This window comes from Tenrec ecaudatus, chromosome X, assembly GCF_050624435.1.
Source record: "Tenrec ecaudatus isolate mTenEca1 chromosome X, mTenEca1.hap1, whole genome shotgun sequence".
Taxonomy (NCBI): Eukaryota; Metazoa; Chordata; class Mammalia; order Afrosoricida; family Tenrecidae; genus Tenrec; species Tenrec ecaudatus.
The window spans coordinates 75,512,467-75,534,526 of NC_134548.1; the positions used below are offsets into that span (position 1 = coordinate 75,512,467).

A 22,060-nucleotide genomic window follows, 5' to 3' on the forward strand; every position below is an offset into this window, starting at 1 on the left:
ATGAAGAAATTAAAGAGTTCTACTAAATTCATCAGTCTGAAATTGATAAAACATCCAATCAAGTTGCATTGATAATTATTAGTGATTGGAATGCAAAAGTTCAAAACAGAGAGGAAGAAACAATAGTTAAAAATATGGTCTTGGTTACAGAAATGAAGCTGGAGATCACATGACAGAATTTTGTAAGACCAAGGACTTCTTCATTGCAATTAGCTTTTTTTAACAATACGAAAAATGACAATTCTGACTGACTACACAAAAATTGACTATACACAGAAATAAATGACTACATCTGTGGGAAAAGACAATGGAGAAGCTAAAAGAAGGCCAAGGGTTCACTGTGGAACAAACCAGCCATTGCTCAGCCATTAAGTTGAAGTGGAAGTTGAAAAAGCAAAAGGCCATAAAAATGACAGGAAAGAAGGCAAAGATCAAAGTAGATGCCAAAAGAGATTGTAAACCGTGCTCTTGAATGAAAAGTAGCTAATGCAAATGTTGAAATAGATGATATAATACAGCTGAAAAGAAATTTTCAAAGGGTAGCTTGAAAAGACAATGTAAATTATTATGATGAAATGTGTAAAGACCTGGAATTCGCCAAGTGAGAATTAACATGCTCAGCATAACTTAAGTTGAAACTAAAGAAAAATTCATGCCTTGAGAGAACCATGTGGGCAAATTTAGCAAAGTCAGAGTTGGTTGTTTTTTGTTTTGTTTTTTTTGGGGGGGGTGAGAGGATGAGGGGAGGAGATGGATGGCCTGTGGTCAAACATTCTTTGAGTTTTAATCAATGTAAAATAGAACCCTTTAATTGAGGACCTCATGAGGTTGCTCTATTACCAATCCCCATTTTAAGTGTAAATAGTCATTTAATAGTTTACAGTGGTTCTCAACCTTCCTAATGCCGCGACCCTTTAATACAAACCCCCACCAACCATAAAATTATTTTTGTTGCTACTTCATAATTGTAATTTTGCTACTGTTATAAATCGGGCAACCCCTGCGAAAGAGTCACTCGACCCCCAAAGGGGTCGCAACCCACAGGTTGAGAACTGCAGGTATAATATGTATAAATTAACAATTTATATAATTGAGTTTGGAGCTGGCTTATACTTGTGTAATTTCCATTTCTCAACAGTGTTAAATTCTATAACAAAGAATAAACTAATGACATTATCATTAGAATTAGCATATGTCTCGGGAATGATTGATAAAATTCTCTATCACATTGTAATAATAATGAGAGAGGCCTCTAAAGTGAACAGAAATGTCTATAAAACATAGATATGTGAATGGACTTGAGGCTCACACTTAATTCTACCCCTAATCTAAGAAAAATTTGCTCTTATGACATAGCCCTGCTCAATGCTCATCACCATGAAACGATCACTGAAGATATAGGTATTAGAGCAAAGTGTAATGAAGAAGGCAGATGGTGCCCAGTTCTCAAAAAAATAGGACGTGGATCTTAAAGATTTGTCTTCAAATAAGCAGCCATCTAATGAAGTGTCAACTAAATCCACAAGGAAGAAACACACCAGCCTGAGTGATCCAGGGTTATAAATAATAAAATCCAAATCTGAAGTAGGGGATATCAGAGCTTAAATTTTGAACACTTGGTTTCTAGAAGGCTTGATGACAATAGAAGCCTAAAACCCTTTTGCAGGGTCCCCACATCGATTAAGCCTCCAGTGAATCCCCTCTGAGCTTAGTAGAGGGATGTGAATAACCTTCCTATCAGACAAGGAATATTGTAAACTTGATTATGGCAGATGTAGTTAAATTAAAATGTAATGCCTAATTATTAGATCTCCATTTGGAACCAGTTTTAAGTTGTTCCATATTTTTTTTAAAAAGTGAGGGGCAAATACCCATGGATTGAGTCTCAAGTAAATCCCCTCTGGCCATGGATCATGGAGGTGAATAACCTTGCCATTCGCAGGTAGGTTAAAATCTGACACCTTATGATTTGATCTCCCTTTGGCCCCATTTAAAATATGTTCTGGTCTAGGTGGGCCCAATCTAATAACAAGGTCCTTATAAGTGAAAGAGGAGGGAGTCACAGAGAAACAGAAAAAAAATTTTTTAATTAAAATATATTTTGAGGTTTTATATTTCCTACTTTTTTTAAATTGGGATTTTTCATTGGTTTATCTTGCTAATGTTATTTGTTTATTTTGATGTTGCTGTTTACTTGGGAGGGGGGAGGGGGATATGTTTTCCAGTATATGAAATACGGGACGGGTGGATTTACAGAGAGAGTAGCTGCATTCATGGCTAATTGCAGGTGTCAGGAGGGAGAGTGCACGGAATGGGGAGCTGGTGGCAGTACATGAAAATGTTCTCGAACTGATTGTGGTGATGTTTGTGCAACTCCTTATGATTTGACCTAACTGTTGAAATGCATGCTGTATTAGTTATATGTCAATAAAACTGTTAAAATTAAATAAACTTAGTCTTCTTAATGTTACCCAGATACTTCTGTAAACAATTTCCTTTATTTTTCTTTGGATCTGTAATGGAAGCCCTACGTTAAATATTATACCTTTCTAGACTACATTCAAAAAAGATAGGCATAGGTAAAGAGATTAGTAGAAACAAAATTATTAATCCTATGCCTTCTAATTTAATTAAAAAATACAAAAGCAAGATAATCTGTCAATATGGCACCAAAGAATCATGGAACATAGAATCTTCATTTTAATACTTTAAAATTCACAACTAGTTCACTCATGTGCACACAAATACAGTAACGCTTACCCAACTACCCTCAAAATAAATAGCTATTACAAACTCTTGATGCAAGTCAGTTGTTCTTCATCGGAAGAACAGTTTACAGTGGTTCCCAATCTTCCTAATGCCACAACCCTTTAATACAATTCCTCATGTTGTGGTGACCCCAAACCATAAAAAGATTTTCATTGCTACTTCATAACTATAATTTTACTAATTTTATGAATTGGGTGACCCCTGTGAAAGGGACGTTCAACTCCCAAAGGGGTCGTGACCCACAGGTTGAGAACCGCTGCTATACGATATAGTAAAACTGTCCCTGTGGGTTTCTGAGACTCTAACTCTTTACAAGAGTAGAAAGCCTCATCTGAGGTGCAGCTGCTGGTTTTGAACTACTCATTTTGTGGTAAGCAGCCCACCTCGTAGCCAACTAAACCACCAGGGGTCCCTAATAAAAACTAGACTTACCGAATATACTCAAATATATGCTAACCAGAGTATAAGCTGAGGTGCCTAATTATTACCTGGGACACCAGAAAAACTGATTGACTCAACTATAAGCTTAGGGTGGGAAATGCACAAGCTATTGGTGAGTTTCAATCATCAAAACAAATGAAAATAAAATTACTAAACATTGAGACATCAGTGGGTAATGTATTTAAATATTTATTTTAAATAAAAAACATAGATAAAAGGACAAGTCATCTAACATTAGTAAACCAGCACAGTAAGTGGAAAATAGCTTCAACAAAAACAATAAGGTATCAACAATGATACCTTAAGAGTACTATTCCCTGAGCTCAATCACCAACCAAGCTAAAGTGTAAAGAGTTAAAACCTTTTCAAAACTGGATTCCTCATCACCATCCGTATCCCAATGCAGAGCTTCAGCTGGTGTGAGGTCATCATAGACGCTGTCCTCACTGAGATCGCCGTCATCACCATCACTGCTGTCATTTTCATACAAAGTGCAGTCTTCACTGCCATCATAGCATTACTAATACTACGTTTCTGGAAGGCACGTCGCACCATGTCTTCTGGAATGTCTTCCCGTGCATCTCGAACCCACTTTGCTATTAACTCTATGTCAGGCTTCATGAGATTTCCTCCTTTTGTTAGTCGGGCTTGACCAGATGACATCCATTCATGCCACATCCTTAGCACAGGGTCTTTGAAAGGCTTATTCAAAGATACATCCAGAGGCTGCAGTACAGATGTAAGCCCACCTGGAATAATGGCTAAAGTAACTTTACTAGATTTTGCCTTTTTTTTTATGTCATCCGATAGGTGGGCTCTGAACATATCCCAAACAAGTAACGATGGCTTTTTCTCTAAGGCTGCTCCTGGTCGTCGGTTCCAAATTTCTTCCGGCCATTATTTTGTTCCTTCTTCATCCATGCAGCTTTTAACATGTGCACGCACAGTAACTCTTGGTGGGAAATTGATCTTTTTAGACAAAGTCTTTCTTTTAAAAATAATGACAGGATGCAGCTTAGTTCCATTAGCCAAACATGACAGAACAACTGGTAAGGGTTTTGTTTTGTTTTTTTCGTTTCCTGTGGTTTTGAGAAAAATGTTTTTTTCTCCTAAACTTGCACAGTTCTGTTACTTGGAAAATCAAAAGTCATTGCAGTTTCATCCATATTCCCAATATCTGCCAGGTCATAATTATAAATCCTTCTTTGTTTTATAATTAATGGCTGGAATGACATAATTTTTCTTCAAGGTCTTGTGGCAATTTTGGGGAACTCTTTGTTCTTTGTCTCAAACATAGTAGGCCAAACCTATTCATGAAGCGGGTATACCATCCTGCTGACGCAGCAAATTTTTCAATGCCTGGTGCTTTATATTTGTCATCCTTAGCCATTTGTAGAGCACATATGCGGATCCCCATGTGTGTTACACAGTAACCATTTTGATGACACACCATAACCCATTTATGCAATTCACTCTCTAGAGCCCCATTAAAAGACGTTAAACCACAACGAACTTTTGGAATCTGTTCCAAGTCAGCCTTCATTTTCCGCCACTCCCTCACTTGCTTTTGCAATTCTGTTATTGCTCTCTTCTCTTGACACAACCTTCATTTTGGTTCAAGAGTATCCATTTCTAATAGGGGAGGAGGGGGGGAGTCCTTGCAGGCAGGGGATGCAGGATGTGAATTAACACAGAGACCAGAGGGGAGAGACTGAGCGCAGACACAGCCACATCCTTACCAGTTCAGCTGCCTGCATAAGTGAATCACTTAGGGCGTTTCTGCAAATTGGAGCCGCCCACGTCATAGGACGGCTCTGATTGGTTAGATGTGAGTAAACAAACATTCAAAGCCCTGCAGTGTCAGTGAGCTTTGAATGAACAGTGGAGAAATGGCAATTACCTGCGAGATAATGGGCTCTCGCCCTGCTACCTGCGGGGGTGGGGGGTGGAGAGGGGAACAGCAAGACGTTATACCTCGCTGGGGTACCACTAACCCGTATATAAGCCGAACAACAGTTTTTCAGCACATTTTTTGTCCACGCTGCTGGTGGACCTGTCGGTATATAGAGCCACTATGGAAATCGATCTGGTGATATCTAAAACAGATGGAAATCGAGCTATCATACGACCCAGCAATACCCCTACTGGGCATATACCCAGAAGAGGCAAGAAACAAACCACACCCAGACATCTGTTCGCCAATGTTCATTGTGGCACAGTTCACAGTTGCAAGGAGTTGGAAATAACCCAAATTTCCATCAACAGACGAATGGATTAAAAAACTGTGGTACATACAATGGCGTACTACACATCACTAAAAACAGTGATGAACATATAAAGCACATCGCTGCAATGGGAAGAACTGGAAGAAATCATGTTAAGCGAAGTAAGCCAAGCACAAAAGAACAAGTACAACATGAGTCTGCTGAGGTACGCTTAAAAAATGCAAAAGGGGCATACAGAAAAAGCTACTGTATACAAACTTTCCTGGGGCGAGGACCAGGTGTTATAGAAGGGGCTGGACCATATCCAGGAATACATATGGTAGCCAACCATAAAGGAGGTGGGGGGAGGAAAAAATTAAAAAGAAATGGGTAGCGGGGGCACAGAGCACTAACCCACCCAAGGGGAGGGTATTGCTTATATCTCCACAGGGAAAGGGGGAACAGACTTCAACCTGGTGCTCCAAGATGTGAATGCAACATGCCAGCAAGGAGTAGAAAACCAGTGGAGAGTTCTGAGGGGCCAACCCCAATCCCAACTACAAGGACAGCTGCTCCTCCCCCCACCCCCCTACCCCCGAAGGATTTATTTCAGAGGACAGCACTGAAGCTGCAGCTCCTGGAGTGGGATATGTCTGATCAGAACACATGGGAGCAAATGAAGGGGGAGGAAGAGAGTGGAGCACATCCTGGACCACCAAGCCTTGATGATCTTCCCGCTCAGAGCAGCCAATCCACAGGGAGGACCATATGGCCAGCCCCACTATGAGATACAACATTCCTCACTGACCCTTAGCCCTACAGGGGACAACACTTGGAGACACAGTGTGGGAATTGCACCCGATCTGATCCCACCACACCGAGGAAAAACACTAAGGGCGTGCAACAGAACAGCAAGGGCAACAGAGCAACAAAGTCTCCAGGGAATACCAAAAATAAGACTTTGGGGCCAGGGCTTGGCACCCCATCACACTTGAATGGAAAACACTCCTAAAGGCCACCAAACAGTCCTTGAACTAACTACAAGCTTCTCAATGTTGTTGTTGTGTTGTGGTTTGTTTTGTTTTGTCATTGGCTTTTTGTTGTTGTTTTGTTTTCTTTTGTTGCTTGGTTTCACTCTGTCTTGTTTTTGTGCATGTTATTATCTCTGCAGGTCTGTCTAAATAAGATAGGCTGGATGAAAAATCTAGAGGGGAAAACAACGGGACTGACAGTTCTGGGGGGACATGGGAGAGGGGAAGGTGGGGGGAAAGGAAGTGGTGTTAGCAAACCCAGGGACAAGGGAAAAACAAATGATCTAAATCGGTAGTGAGGAGGATGCAGGAGGCCTGTTAGGTCGTGATCAAGGGTAGTGTCACCAAGAGGAGTTACGGAAATCTAAATTAACACTAAGCATGATAGTGAGACAAGAGGAAAGTAAATGGAAATAGAGGAAAGAGCTAGGAGGCAAAGGGCATTTATAGAGGGCTAATAAAGGCATGTACACATGTAAATATATTTATATATGAGGATGGGGAAATGGATTCATGTGCATCTATTTTAGATATAGTATTAAGGTAGCAGATGGACACTGGGCCTCCACTCAAGTACTCCCTCAATGCAAGAATACTTTGTTCTATTAAACTGGCATTCCATGATATTCACCTTCCCAATATAATCGCTGAAGATAAAGAGGGTGCATAAGCAAATGTGGTGAAGAATGCTGATGGTACCTGGTTATCAAAAGATACAGTCTCTGGGGTCTTCAAGGCTTGCAGGTAAACAAGTGACTATCTAGCTCAGAAGCTACAATGCCCACATGGAAGAAGCACACCAACCTGTGTGATCACGAGGTGTTGAAGGGATGAGTTATCAGGCGTCAAAGAACAACAACAAAAAAAAACCCATATCATTGTGAATGAGGGGCGGTGCGGAGTAGGGACCCAAGGCACATCTTTAGGAAACTGGACATCCCCTTACAGAAGAGTTGCAGGGAGGAGATGAGCCAGTCAGGGTGCAGTATAGCAACGATGAGACATGCAACTTTCCTCTAGATCCTAAATGCTCCCCACCCCACTATCATGATCCCAATTCTACCTTACAAATCTGGCTAGACCAGAGGATGTACACTGGTACAGATAAGAACTGGACACAGGGAATTCAGAATAGATGATCCATTCAGGACCAATGATGAGAATGGCGATGCCGAGAGGTAGAGGAAGGGTAGAGAGGGGGAACTGATTACAGGATAGGCATATAACCGCCTCCCTGGGGGACAGAGAACAGAAAAGTGGGCAAAGGGAGACATTGGACACTGTATGATATGACAAAATAATAATTTATAAATTATTAAGGGAAGGGGTATGACTCTCTCCATACCTCCTCTCCACATCCATGTCCACAGATCCAGATCCTCATCAGTCTCAAGGTATAGGTCTTACTGTAGTCGTTAATAACTTTTTCTATGTCGTGTTTCTTATTTAAATTATATTATGTAACTCTGAAATTATTTTCTTTGAAATTTCTATGTAATGTTTTATATAAAAAGGCCATGTTAGGATAAAGACTTGGTGGTCGAGAATGGATTAATCCATTTTTAGTTATTTCTTATCGGAAACAATGATTCAGAACTCGATTCCATCACATCTTGATACTCCTTCTAGAACAGATTAGTGTCGGGGTCCCGGTTTCTACTATAATGCAGTACGTGAAGAAGAAAGTGATGGGTATATAGTTGTAACAACTGTGGCCAACTGTCAGCCATTGTTGAAGTATTCGTATATTCATATAAGGAGATTCGTTATTCCATTCATTTTACTTCATGTTTTAAATTCTCCATAGCAAGTTATATTTTAAAACCTGCTAACTGTGGTTACTGCCTGGAATGTTAACTGAGAGGCTTATGGCAAGTTGTGAGAAAGACACCTCATTTTCACTGTTCCCCTTTTGTACTTCTTGAATTTTATACCTAGTATATGTAAATCCACAAAGCCCTAGTGGCATGGAGATTACTCGTTGGGCTACTAACTGCAAGGACAACAATTCAAAATCATCAGCTGCTCCAGAGGAAAAAGAATAGGATTTCTACACATGTAAAGAGTTATACTCTAAGAAACTCGCAGAGGGAGTTCTACCATGTGCTATAGGGCCACTATCAGTTGTCATTGATTTGATGGCAGGGAGAGTGAGATGTGTAAATCTATATAAAATTAAAATAAAAACAAAACTTCAATGAAGACAAGACCCTATATGACAGTGTATCTCTATTATTTTTTGTCCTTGAGGAATGTGATTATATATTCTAGAAGAGAATACAAAGATAACAGGTATATTACAAATAAGTCTTTATCTAGAAGTCAATGATTGGAGAATAACAACTACAAGGGATGAAGTAACTGCTTCCTTGTAAGCTGGACCAAGTGCCAACTAACATATTCCAAATGGAATCTTCCTTGGAGCTACATCAAAGAGATACTACAAATGAAGAGAGAAACTAAATCCTGAGGTAACTCCATTTGAACTTGCTATAGTGATTTTAATTGTCTGACAGAAACAGATGCAAACTATCAAGTCTACACCATAGGAAGGAAACCTTGGAAAGGTAACTGATGATGCCAAGAATAACTAGTTTGAAATTGTCAACACATATTGCTACCATATCCCTACATGGTCACTAGACACAGGTTCCAAAATGATCACCCAGCACAATTCCTTCTTCATGGAAAATGAGAGAATTGGCGAACCTCAACACAACAGTAATAGAATAATCTGGTTTATGATCAGATCAGTTTATAATGTCAATGGATAAAAATTTAATAGGAGTGTTTGTATTTTAAAAGAAGCAGAGATTTTGACTACTTTTGCTCATCTTTCTATTCCTAGCATTTAATACCATTCTTGGTAGATAGTAGATATCCAGTAAATACTTGTTGACTCAAGAGAAGCCCATAGAAGCTCATTCAAGAGAAGCTGAAGCAAGCAGGAAGTAAAAGGCCAACATTAACCAAAATAGACAAGAAAACAAAGAGTACATGAACATAAATTTCTGTGTGATGCTTATCCTTCTGACTTCATAATTTACTGAACTATTATTACTTCAAATCTAAGATACCATCAATTGTAAACCACACAAATTATTTATGTACTGTAAAGAAAAAAGCTAAATTATTCAGTGAAATACCGAGATGATTCTCAATTTAAGAGATGTTAAAGTGTGCCAAAATATGAGTCTTTGGAATCAATTGAGTACAGTTCTGTTGTTTCTTTAGACTGATTCTTCCTAAGTGCTGTGGCATAAGGCCACAAATTACAAACTGTCTACAATCAAGAGCAAAGGACCTCTCAGAAAGAGGGAGGCGATGAGCCCCATAAACAAGGGAAGCCGCAAAGAAACCAGATCAGGGGAAAAATATCAAAAGTAAGAGCGTAGATAAACATGATGACAGTTTAATAGCAGAAGAGATAGTGTTACTCAGAGAAAATAAATTGTCCCACGTGGGGAAGAGTAAAAAATGAGGGATTGGCTCATGGTTTGAACAGTCCTGAAGATAATGACTTGAGTTTGGGCCATGGAAATCTGTCCCCTACTGCCACTCCCATCTCTGGCCCTAATTCTCTCAAATAGCTTCAGAAACATTTATTAAACATCTATTTAACTGATTTAAGTATAAAAGCGTTGAGTCTATATTTTAAATCAGATATAGGAAATGTCTGGCCCACAGGCCATATAAGGCCCAAGGAACCATCAGTATAAGCTAATATCACATGAGAAGCAGTTCCAGCCATCACATTAGGAGTGAGCCAATTAAATGTTTGACCAGTATGACCTGTCACAGATGCTATAAATATCCAAATGGCTCTTGGCAGAAAAAAGTTTCCTTACCCTTGTTTTAGATAGATATAAGACAAATATGACAATATTTCATTTCACATTGGTGTTATATAAATATAAACAAGAAAATATTACTTAGGGTTTTTTTTGTTTAGTTTTTTTTTTTTGAGAGTTGCTTGGCGGGTTTATTTTACACTGGAGGCTATGGGGCCCAGCCGTCCCGGTGGTGGAGGCAGTGGCCTTAGCTCTTGGAGTAGCGTCTCTGCAGAGACTCCCTGTAGAAGCTGAAGAAGTGCTGAGAGGCAGCCTGGGCTGCGGCCAGGCACTGCTGGAGCTCGGCGTTGGAGCAGAGCCCCCTGGTGGTGGACATGAGCAGCTTCTGCTCCACAGGGTCCAGAGCAAACGTCAGAACAGCCCGGGCCTCCTTTTCCTGCTTCATTGTGGGGTCCAGCACGAGATTCCCATCAGAGTCCAGAGCACAGGTGACGCCACAGAAGAGGGCTCACATGGGCGCACCTGCATCCACCAGCGCCATTCAGGCAGCATTCAGGCAACAGGCCAGGAGGGAGCCAGCATCGCTGACAACCTGTAGCACCACGGTGATGGAGGTGCGGGGATGCAGTGCCCCCCAAAACCACTGCCGCGCACGTGTTCCTGCTCAGCCGCTCCCGGCTTTTCTCGGCCACACCTGGAAGCCCGATCTTCTGTCTCAGGAGCACTTCCAGCGGGACCTTGTTGAAGATCTCCTTGCTGCCCTTCACTTCGGCAGGCCCATTCACACCTGCCAGGGCGGACCTGTCGCCTTGCAGGAAAGAGGCCGAGCCATCTGGTCATGACAGTAGATTCTGTTCCCAAGCAAAGTGCCGGAGACTGCAGCCGGGGCTCCGAGGACCAGCCTCAGCCTGCGGGTCAGCACGGATCTGGGTATCCGTCTGCATCACCCACTGTTAGTGCTGGAGACCCCACGTGCAGCGCGCGCAGCCATTACTTAGTTTTAAAGAGCATACAGTGTAGTGCAGGAAACCAATACACAAAGTTCAGTGTACAGTTCTGGGCCAAGAAGGTCACTTACTCATACATATGAGTAAATTAAAACATTGACCCTCTACAAAATTGGAAGAAATTCAACATGGAAGAAAAATTGTACTCTAGGGAAACTTGGAAAACAATGTCAAAGCTAAGTGGACCAAGGTTTCCATGCCCCAAGGACTTTGGATGTGGTCAGAATGAGAAGAAGAAAGAACAAAGCCTACAACGTCCTATGCTTTCTTCTGACCACTGTGTGCTCCCTACCACTGGTCCCGGTGTAACCATTTTACCAGTGCCAGACCCACACATATGTATTCCGCCAGCCCTGAGCCTCTGTGTTCCACCAGTGTGAGTCCCATGCTCACCCTAGTACGTTAGCGAAGTGACTTGTGCACACTCTAGACTATACTAACTGCAATGCTCCTGGCTTGGTAGACAAGCCCAAACAATGCTTTAAAAATATTTTGTTGATTGCGATAAGAGTTGTATGAGCCCCTAATAAAATGCTTTTTTTAAAAAAGAAAGAGAAGAATCGATGGGAAGAGTGCTTAGCATGCAGCGCTCTGACTCCTAGAGAATCATTCATCTTAAGGAATCACCTTATTTTATAGCCAGGCAGTAATCTCAAGGACCACATGTTAAGTATTTTTTATTATTATTGAAGATTCAGAAGTCATTTAAAAACATGACCTGTTAGAACAATTCAAAAAAATATATTTTGTTACCTTTTTATATATTTCTAGTTCTTTCATCTCTTTATATTTTCTGATGTATATATTAATGCTCCCTTGCATCACATAACAAAGTCAACTACCCACACACGAACTAGGATCTACACCTAAAAGCTGTATCGAGATGCCATGGAAATAGCAGTTAATCTAAGTCCACAAAAAGGGTGGGGGTGGGGGGAGAACAACAAGAAAAACAGAAAGAAACAAGTGAACAAATCCCAAATCCAAATTCACTTTCTAAAGAAAAGATACTAGAATTACTAGAAAAAGAATTCAGAAGAATAATGTTCAGATACTTCCAACAGATGATGATCAAGAGAGCTACAAAAACAAAACTAGAAACCTTACAACCCCAAAACTAAATAGAAATCTAGAAGATGAATACTAAGATAACAGAATTAGATAATACATTCAAAGAGGAATAGAAGAAAATCTGCAAAGAAGCAGCACCACAGAAATATAGGAAAAACAAAAATCCTAATAACACCAGATTGCAGGGGGGGGGAGCAAAATGACAACAAACATACATATCAATAATGACATTAATTTTAATGGATTACATACATCAGTCAAGACACACCATGACCAGGGATGTGAACAGCCTTGATATTATGCAGAATGCATGGTTGTAAATGCAGTTAGGATAAAACTTACCACCCTATCATTTATTCTCCCTCACAATCCATTTAAATTTGTTCTACAGTTTTGTATTGTCTGCTTACTTTTCTTTTTCTTCACAACCATTTCATTGGCAGCAAATACAAATACATAGCTTGAACCATTACATAGATTGAACCATTATATAGTTCAATCACATCAAACAGTATTGTACAATCGCTACCAATCAGTTTCAAAACATCTTCCTCCTTCTTGAAATCCTTGATATCAGCTCCCTTTTATCCTTCCTTGGCTACCTTCCCCACTGCACCCCCCAGGAACCCTTATTCTACTTGTTTCCTCTATATGTCCATCAAACCCGGTTTGATACACTGAAAAACATATAACAATTCAAGAAGGCTACCCATAATGACAAAATATATCAGACATAAACTCTAAAATATACATAACACAAAATATTGACAATATTGAAAACCAGATCAAGTAAAATGTGGGTTTTTTGTATATCCTAGGGCTTTGGAGCTCAGCTCAAGGGGAGTCCCTCTGGGACATGAGGGTACAGTGAATGGTGCGACCCTTTGCCTGGGCATGCCTACACAGTAGGGTATGCTGGGCCCCTCTAGGGTTTCCTGTATGGGTTCCAATAAATTTCTCCCCTTTTGCTTAAAAAAAAAAGAATAGAAAATCAACATGAAGTTGTTCTTTGACAGAATCAACAAATCTGGCAATCCACTGCCAAACTTAACAAAAGAAACGGAAGGTGCAAATATCAAGAATAAGAAACACCCTGTCGGGGAATGAGGTTTACTGATAGAAGGGGCAACACAGAAGTGGGGAGAGTAAATGGTTAGGTTTGGCCAGATAGCCTGAATTGCTCGACAAAGGACTGACTATGTGGCAGCCCTCAAGACTTGAAGGACTGCCGTGTATTAGCTGTCTCATGGAAGTGATTTGCACTGAGCCATTTGTACTGCTTTGTAGATTAATTGTTTATTTTACAACATATATACATATATGTATGTGTATATATATATATATATTAGTGTCCTGGTTTTGTTTCTCTAGAGAACCCCGTCTAACATACTTGTATCTACAATCAATGCACATAGAAACGGTAATCAAGAAATCAAATAAATGACTTATTTTGGAAAATCTACTTCAACAGACATCTTTAAATTTTTGAAGAAGAGTAAGGGGTTCACTTTAAGGACTAAAGTCTGCCTGACCCAAGCCAACGTATTTTTAATCATCTCATATGGACTTGAGGGCAAGACAGTGAATAAGGATAACCAAAGAGTCGATGCATTTGAATGTGCTGGCAAAGAATATTGAAAGCACCATAGATAGCCAGAAAAACAAATAAATCTCTCTTGGAAGAAGTACACCCAGAATGCATGTTATCAGGAGAGACTAATCCCTGAAAAAGGATATCAGGCTTCCTTAAAAAGAAATGCAGTGAAAAAAATGAAGACACCACCACCACACACACACACACCACCACCAGATAGAATCTCCCTATTAAAGTAACTTAAATAACTAGGTAACTCCCTATTACACTAACTTAAATATTATTAAATAATAACTTAATTGTAGGGTGGATTTTGTAAATTATAGGAATACTGATAATATATAACAGGTTTTTTGAGAGCAGCAAATAATGTCAAAGATCCTTTTAAATCGTTCATTTAAACTGTTCAAAATTAACGGGAAACTACAAAGGAATTTATGAATGAATTTAATGTCTACTCCTTTGATTCCCATTTGTGCCGATTATATAACAAATGCATTTAGCATTGCGACTGGATTATACCAGAGCAGTTACAATGGTGATTCAAGAGTAAAGCCTCAAGCTCCACTGCATGAAAAGGGGTGCTCACTAATCCCATCGGAAATCTTAACAACATATGGGCATTACTCGGTAATCTAAACAGTCACCGCACAAAACAGATCCTTGTTTATTGTGAAATATTATAGTAACAATATAACAGACTGACATGAGGAAAGTTTGGATACTAAACCATTAATATTTTGAAAATTTTACTGAATCATGTTAGTTTCTTTTTACAGCAGAAATCATATTCCCTTTACTATTGATTATATACCTAGGTAATACAAATAAGTACACATTTAACAATTTTATGATCATACCCAACTTTATTGGTTTTATCTTTTTTTATTAATTATCTTTGTTGAAGGAGCATGGAAAAGATTTTATAAGGGAAGATTCAGACAGGGCAAAAGGTTTTACAAAGGGAAATGTACCCTTCCCATGACTACTGCCAAAAGGTCCAATGATCAAATTAACTACCCAGTCAACAATGAATTGAAATGTCATCTCTATCATTATACATTCAATTTTTTAAGTGTTTCTAATTTTATTTTGTTGAGATCATACATGGTAAGATGTAATTTCTAGATGTACAATTCAATGCTACTGATTACATTCTTCCAGCTGAACAACCATTTGCACCCTCTCTCATTAACAAACTCATTACCCAATAAGGTCTCTAATCTTTCAAATATCTATTGTAAATTTGATCCCATATAAATTAGTATTAAAATAGCATAATGCTCAGGTATGCAGGCTGACTTCACGAAGACTTCAGGGGCTATTTTGGGGTTAAGGCGAAAAATATTTTAATATAATTCAAGACAACTTTTGTCCAAACTTGACAAATGGTAGCTATTAGGAAAAGGATTCAGTAGATTTTCAAGAAATGAAACAAGAATTCAAAAGAACAACAGAAAAATATGAAACCTGACATCAAATAGAAATCCAGAAGAAAAATAATAAGATACCAAAATGAGACAACACTTAAAAAAGCAGGGCATTGAAATTGAAGAAATGGAAAGTCAAATTAGTGAGCTTGAAGAGAAAGAAACCTCTGGGGTCTGATCTATGAGAAGGACAAGCAGAGAAGCCTGAAGAAAGCCTACACATTATGGGGAGCACTAATGGGAGGAACAGCACGTCTCAATGGAATCCCAGAAAGGGAAGACATTAAAATAAAATTTTAAAAATCTTGACAAGATAATATAAGAAATCATAGACTCAACCTTCTCCAGCAGAGTGAAAGAGGAGAAAATAACTATTTAAGAAGCTGAGAGAATCCCAAAAAAAGGTAGAACCTAGGCAATTCCATTTCAAGATGGCTAATCCCTCATCATCAGGAGGAAAACATAAAGAAAAGTAGGGTATGAGTAATCTTAGAGAATAACCAAAAGATAAATAATCTGAGCCCCACACCCCTACCCCCAACCCCACCATCCAGAAACATTAGACATCCACCAGACACCTAGCCTTTCAACCTGCCTGCCCAGTGCATTGAACTCACAGCAGGCTTCTGTAGACACCTACATTCTAAGTTAATGGGAACTTCAAACACCCTGGTCCCTAGATACCTGAGGCTGCTTCCTCATTCCCTTAGTTGATGGGTACGTCATATACTCTGGGCTCAGACAACCCATGGAACCACGTTTCATCTCAGCATACAGTTCCTTCCAGGTCTCCAGCTGACCTGAGAATCCTGGGACATTGAATCCTGAATCTTTGAGGTATACAACATACTCCAAAGGCCATACCAGAAGGATGTGATGTGGAACACCCTCTGGGTGAACTGGACTCTATCTGGAGTCCAACACATTTGTAACCCAAGGAGTTAAGGCCATAACTACATGGTGTGTGAAGAATCAGAAGATAGCTATATCAAGAGTTTTGAACTCTCAGATAGTAGACTAATGCCTTAATTGCTTTGACATCTAGTATTCTGGCAGATCTGGGTCTGACATTTACAGTGAATATTATTGTATGTTTTGCCTGACAATGATCTCCGATTGTGTGTGTAAATTATTCCCAGTCATGTAAGGGCTGAATCTGTCCAAGTCAATAATTCATGTATGATGATTTCTAGTTAGCCTACACTTGTTTATCTCCCTTTCTCAATTGTGTTTTAAATAAATTATCATGGGCTAAATCAATGACAGTATAAACATAAGGACCTTATGTTCCAGGGAGATGATCAATTTTATGATCTTTCATAAAATGACAAAGATGTCCCTAAGGTGAGCCAGAGGTAGACAGAAAACAAAGATTGAGAATGGATTTTAGGCTCACCCTTAATCTTAGCTTCAATCTAAGAACAATTAGTTCTTATGACAGCCCTGCTCTGTATGCACTATCTAGAAGGAAACAGGGAAGATATAGGCACTACAGTCAAGTGTGGTGAAGGAATTAGATGATGCCTAGTTATTAGAATAGCCTCATAAAAGTTAGTTTTCAAAGTGAGATATCAACTAAGCCCACATGGAAGAACACAAACATCTGTGGTCCAGAGATCGTAAATGATATACCATATATACTCAAGTATAAGCCAACCCAAATGTCAGCGGAGGCACCTAATTTCACCACAAAAACTGCATTTAAAATGTGCTGAAAAACTCGGCTCATACATGAGTATATATGGTAATCCAAATCCAAAGGAGAGAATGGTAACAGAGATTGAACTGTAAAATTCTGGTTTGTAGAAGTTTATGGATGATAATGGGTGCCCCAAATCCACAAGAACTGCACATGGAATAAGCCTCCACTGATCCCCCTCTGCCCATCATTGAGAGATGGGGATAACCTAGTTATCACACAGGAATCTTATAGAGACAATTATAGATTAAAATGATCAATCAGATTTGGATAGTTGAAACTTTGTCATTTGATCTCCCTTTTGATACACTTTGAGGTTGTTCTGATTTTAATATTTTCTGTTTTTTTCCCTCCAAATTGGGATTTATCTATGTTGTATTTTGTTATTGTTTGTAGCATTCTTTACCTTTTGTATTTTTCTGTTTTTCAGTATATGAAACCCAGGGTGGGTGAATCTAGAGAGACAGCAACTAAAATAAGAGCTCTTTAGGGATATGGTAAGGGAAATGGTAGGGAGATAGTAGGGAGCTTAGATCAAGGAGTTCAAGAAGGAAGAAAATGTTTTGAAATTGATTGATATGACTGAACTACTGAACAGTATGATGTCTGGATTATGTCCTAATAAAACGGTTTGGGGGGGGGGGGAAGGTCTAAGCTTCCTAAACCTATTGTTAATTCATTATTATATACAACTTATACTATCATTCTGATTTTCCAAATTCCTATGATTCACCTGTATAGTAGCATTTATAATTAAAACATCATTAAATGGACTTTACTTATGACTTTCCAAAGCACAAGTTTGAAGCATTGCAGGTTCACTGGTCTTTGCTGCCATTCTTATAAAACTAGGTGGTTATGGTACCTGTAAGTCAGTAGTGACTCGATGGCAATGAGTTTTGGAATTTTACTATACTATTTATGGACCTGAATGTATTAATCATTGCCCTTTACTCCTTATCTATACTAATTATAACCCAGCAAGGCAATTTTATCTACTATATCAATACAATTTATCCTTCATTTACTTGAGAAGCCACTCAATAACTGTGGTAAACTTAGGGACTGGATCAGAATGTATTACACCTAAATAATCCATGTTCAAAATTATGGACCTGGAAAGCTGACTCTACTAAGGGATGACCCTTACAGTTATGAGATATAACTAAATCTTAATATATATTCTTATGAATGGACACAGTCCCTCCAATAACCCCCACAAAGTAACAGTCATAAAGAAGATAAGACATCTAGCTATTCCTTGTGCCTGATGGTTACCTATAGATAAGCGCCATCAGGTTCTATAACCAAAACACCTTTAAATGTAGCAAACGCTTGGGGAGGGATTAGGGAGTTTGAAGTCAACTAGCACTAGGTCAAGACGATGACTCACGTCATTGCCTGTTTATTATGTTACCTGCTTATATTACCTATTGTGTTATATGTTAGCTGTATGATGTGCATACCTTATCAAAGATCTGTAAGCCCAATTATATATAGCCATTCGAAAATACTTTCACTCTCTTAGTCCTGACATGGAATGAGGAGCCACTGTGCCCCGCTGTCTGTCTGTCTGTCTCTATTATTTTCCACAATTGTGATGTCACTCCTGAGGACTCATTTGAGTGCTGGGGACAACCTTGTACCCCAGCAAATAACTAAGAATCTAATTTCCTTTTTCCTTCTTTCTCTTAATCCTAAAATCATTTTGAAATGTAATATATAGTAAATATAGATCAAACAAAACAATGAATTACGAATTTAGTCATAGATCACCCTTTATTTTCAAGGAAGAGGCAAGAACTGCTAACCCTTTAACTCCACACTTAAAGATATGTCTTTCTTATTTTTAAAGGACAGTAATAATCCATTGGTTTTAGGAGCCAGAAATCGATGTAACGCAATAGAAGTAATAAATATACTTTCTACCTATACTCTTATCGCCCTTATAATTCTAACTTTACCTATTTTCATGCCATCTACACATATTTCTAAATCTAATTATTTTATATCTTATTTTAAAATGTTTTTCTTAAATAACTATTTCTATACATTATCACTAGCTGCATCCCAGCTATACTATTTATCAAAGAAGCCCCTATCTCTAATTGACATAGATTTAACGTTCAAACTTTAAAACTAACCTAAGCTTCAAATTAGATGACTTTTCATTGATTTTTATACCAGTAGTGTTGTTAGAGCAGGAACCCTGGTGGTGTAGTGGTTACTTTTGGGCTGCAATCTGCATGGTCAGCAGTTCGAAACCACCAGCAACTCCAAGGGAGAAAAACTAGGCTTTCTACTCCCATAAACAGTTACAGTCTTGGAAATACACAGGGTATCTCTATCAGTCAGCATTGACTCGATGGTGGTGAGGTGGGTTGTTGTTTTTTTTTTTTTACCATTTTTTCCCTAAGCATTGTTACACAAGTCATCAGAATTCTCTATTTGACACACACATTCAGATTCCTACATTAACCGATTCCTCAAACACCTTCTTCTATTTGTAATTATTATAATAATTTTAGTTAGTACCAATAACTTATTCTAATTGTTTATTGGATGAGATGGTGTCAGGATTTTATCTTTTTTATTAATTGGTTGATGATATGATTGGGTAGATACTAACACAGCAGCCATATGAACCATGTTCTATAACCACATCCCTGTTATTTTTGTAATAATCATAGCATGATCCTCAGATATTCTAACTCATGGGAACATCAAGAAATCTTCATTATAAACTCAAATAATAACAATACACTACCTCAACTAAGATTCCTACAGGTAAATCAGATCAATTTGGCTTTCATCCTAGACTCCTCTCAGCCACAGAAGACCCTACCCCAGTATCAGTTTTACTCCACTCCAGCACTATAGTAGTATCCGGTGTTTATGTTTTCAAAACTAATCTTGTAATCCTGTAATATAAAATAATTCTATAATTCAACCCCTTGCCCTATGGTTCAAAGCTATTAAAGCACAATTCACTGCCATCTGGGCTGTCATACAAAAAGATTTCTTAAAAATGGAAGCTTTCTCAACGTCTAGCAAGTTAGGGTTAATGATAGTGACAATTGCAATTAATCAATCCTATTTGGCTTTTCTCCACATATATACATCAGAATGACTCACTACCAACACGTCGTTTCGTACTCATAGCGACCTTATAAGGCAGGGCAGAACTGCCTTTGAGGGTTTTTGAGAGTGTGGTTATTTATGGGAGTAGAACGCCTCCTCTTTCTCACTCAGAAATTTGGATATCCACATTCTTTGAAGCTACACTATTCATATGACCCCACTCCATTATTCATAGTCTTAATGATGAATAAGATATTTACAAAATAGGTGGCCTATCTACAGCACTCCCTATTACAACATCAGCAATAACAATTGGACGGTTAGCACTAACAGGTACACCTTTCCTCACAGACTTTTATTCAGATCTAATTATCAAAACTGCTAATACACCTTACACCAATGCCCGAGTCCTTCTATGCAACAGTTATTTAGAGCATTCCCATATTTTTTGCACTCCTAAGTCAACCTCAGTTGTCTCCTCTAATCCCAATGAATGAAAATAACCCCTTCCTTATGAATGCCATCAAACACCTTGTATTTGGAAGTACTGTTACAGACTTTATTTCCTATAATCTCATGTCTAAGGCTGGCTTGACTAAAGAAACAAATCCAGGAACACTCCCATGTGTGTATGAGAGAGCTTTATATCAAGAAGTAATTATGCCTCAGTAAAACATCCCAGCCCCTTCCAGATCAAATCCATAAATTCGATATTAGCCCATATGTCCAATATTCGCCCATGAATTCCTCTTTAGACTCACACAGCACATGCAATGATGCTGAATGCAGGATGATCACAAGCCAGTGGGTGGAAAGTCCTGTGGATCCAAAGGAAGGGGATGCATCTCCAGGGCTATGGCTGCCATCAGCATAGCTCCATGTGTCTAGTTAATAGGAAGATGATGCAGAGAGAGAGTATGTCCCACCTCCAGGGAGGAAGAGAGGATGTGACCCGATTGACAGGCTATACTTCACCCCTTCACTCTAGCAAGTTGAAATGAAATTGTGTAACTAACACATCTCCCAACAAAACCCCAAAAATAACAATATCAAGATATCTCAAATTCACAATACTGATAGTAACATTATTAAGTTTCTCCCTAACCAAAGAACTAAATTTAGAGGCTCTTAGAGGACTAAACAGTTGAAATTAGCTTACAAGAAATCAAGATGTGCTAATCTGGAGAGTAAAGGAACACAATAAGACATATGTCTCTAAAGAAAACATAAAGTCAATAGGCAGAATAAAACTTGTCTTTCAACAGAAAAAAGTTACAATATCCCTTTGCCATTTATCCACAATAGATTAAATAATTACCTCAGTATGAAACAGTATCTTTTTTTAATTATTTTATTGGGGGCTCGTACAATTCTTATCACTATCCATACATACATCCATTCGTCAAGACCATATGTACATTTGCTGCCATCATTCTCAAAATATTTGCCTTCTACTTGAGCCCTTAATATTGGCTTCTCATTTTTCCCCTCCCTCCCCAATCCCCCCATCTCATGAACCCTTCATAATTCATAAATAATTATTATTTTGTCATATGTTACACTATCCAACGTCTTCCTCTGCCCTCTTCTCTTCTGTCCATCCCCCAGGGAGGAGGCTATACATAGATTCTTGTACCCAGTTCCCCCTTTCTACCCCACATTCCCTCCACCCTCCAGGCACCGCCACTCTCACCACTGGTCCTGAAGGAGTCATCTGTCCTGGATTCCCTCTGTTTCCAGTTGCTATCTGTACCAATGCACATCCTCTGGTCTAGCCAGATTTGTATGGTAGAATTGGGATCATGATAGTGGGGGGAAAGAAGCATTTAAGAATTAAGAGGAAAGTTATGTTTCATCGTTGCTACCCTGCACCCTGACTGGCTCATCTCCTCCCACAACCCTTCATTAAGGGGGTGCCTGGTTGGCTACTGATGGGCTTTGA

At 38.9% G+C, this 22,060-nt stretch overlaps 1 protein-coding gene and 1 pseudogene across 2 annotated transcripts in view; both read right to left on the bottom strand.

Annotated features, from left to right (window-relative positions):
- Positions 1 to 22,060, bottom strand: part of OPHN1 (oligophrenin 1) — a 369,115-nt gene that overhangs the window by 173,029 nt on the left and 174,026 nt on the right. The window lies entirely within an intron of this gene.
- LOC142434622 (exosome complex component RRP46 pseudogene) lies at positions 10,484 to 11,180 on the bottom strand (annotated as a pseudogene).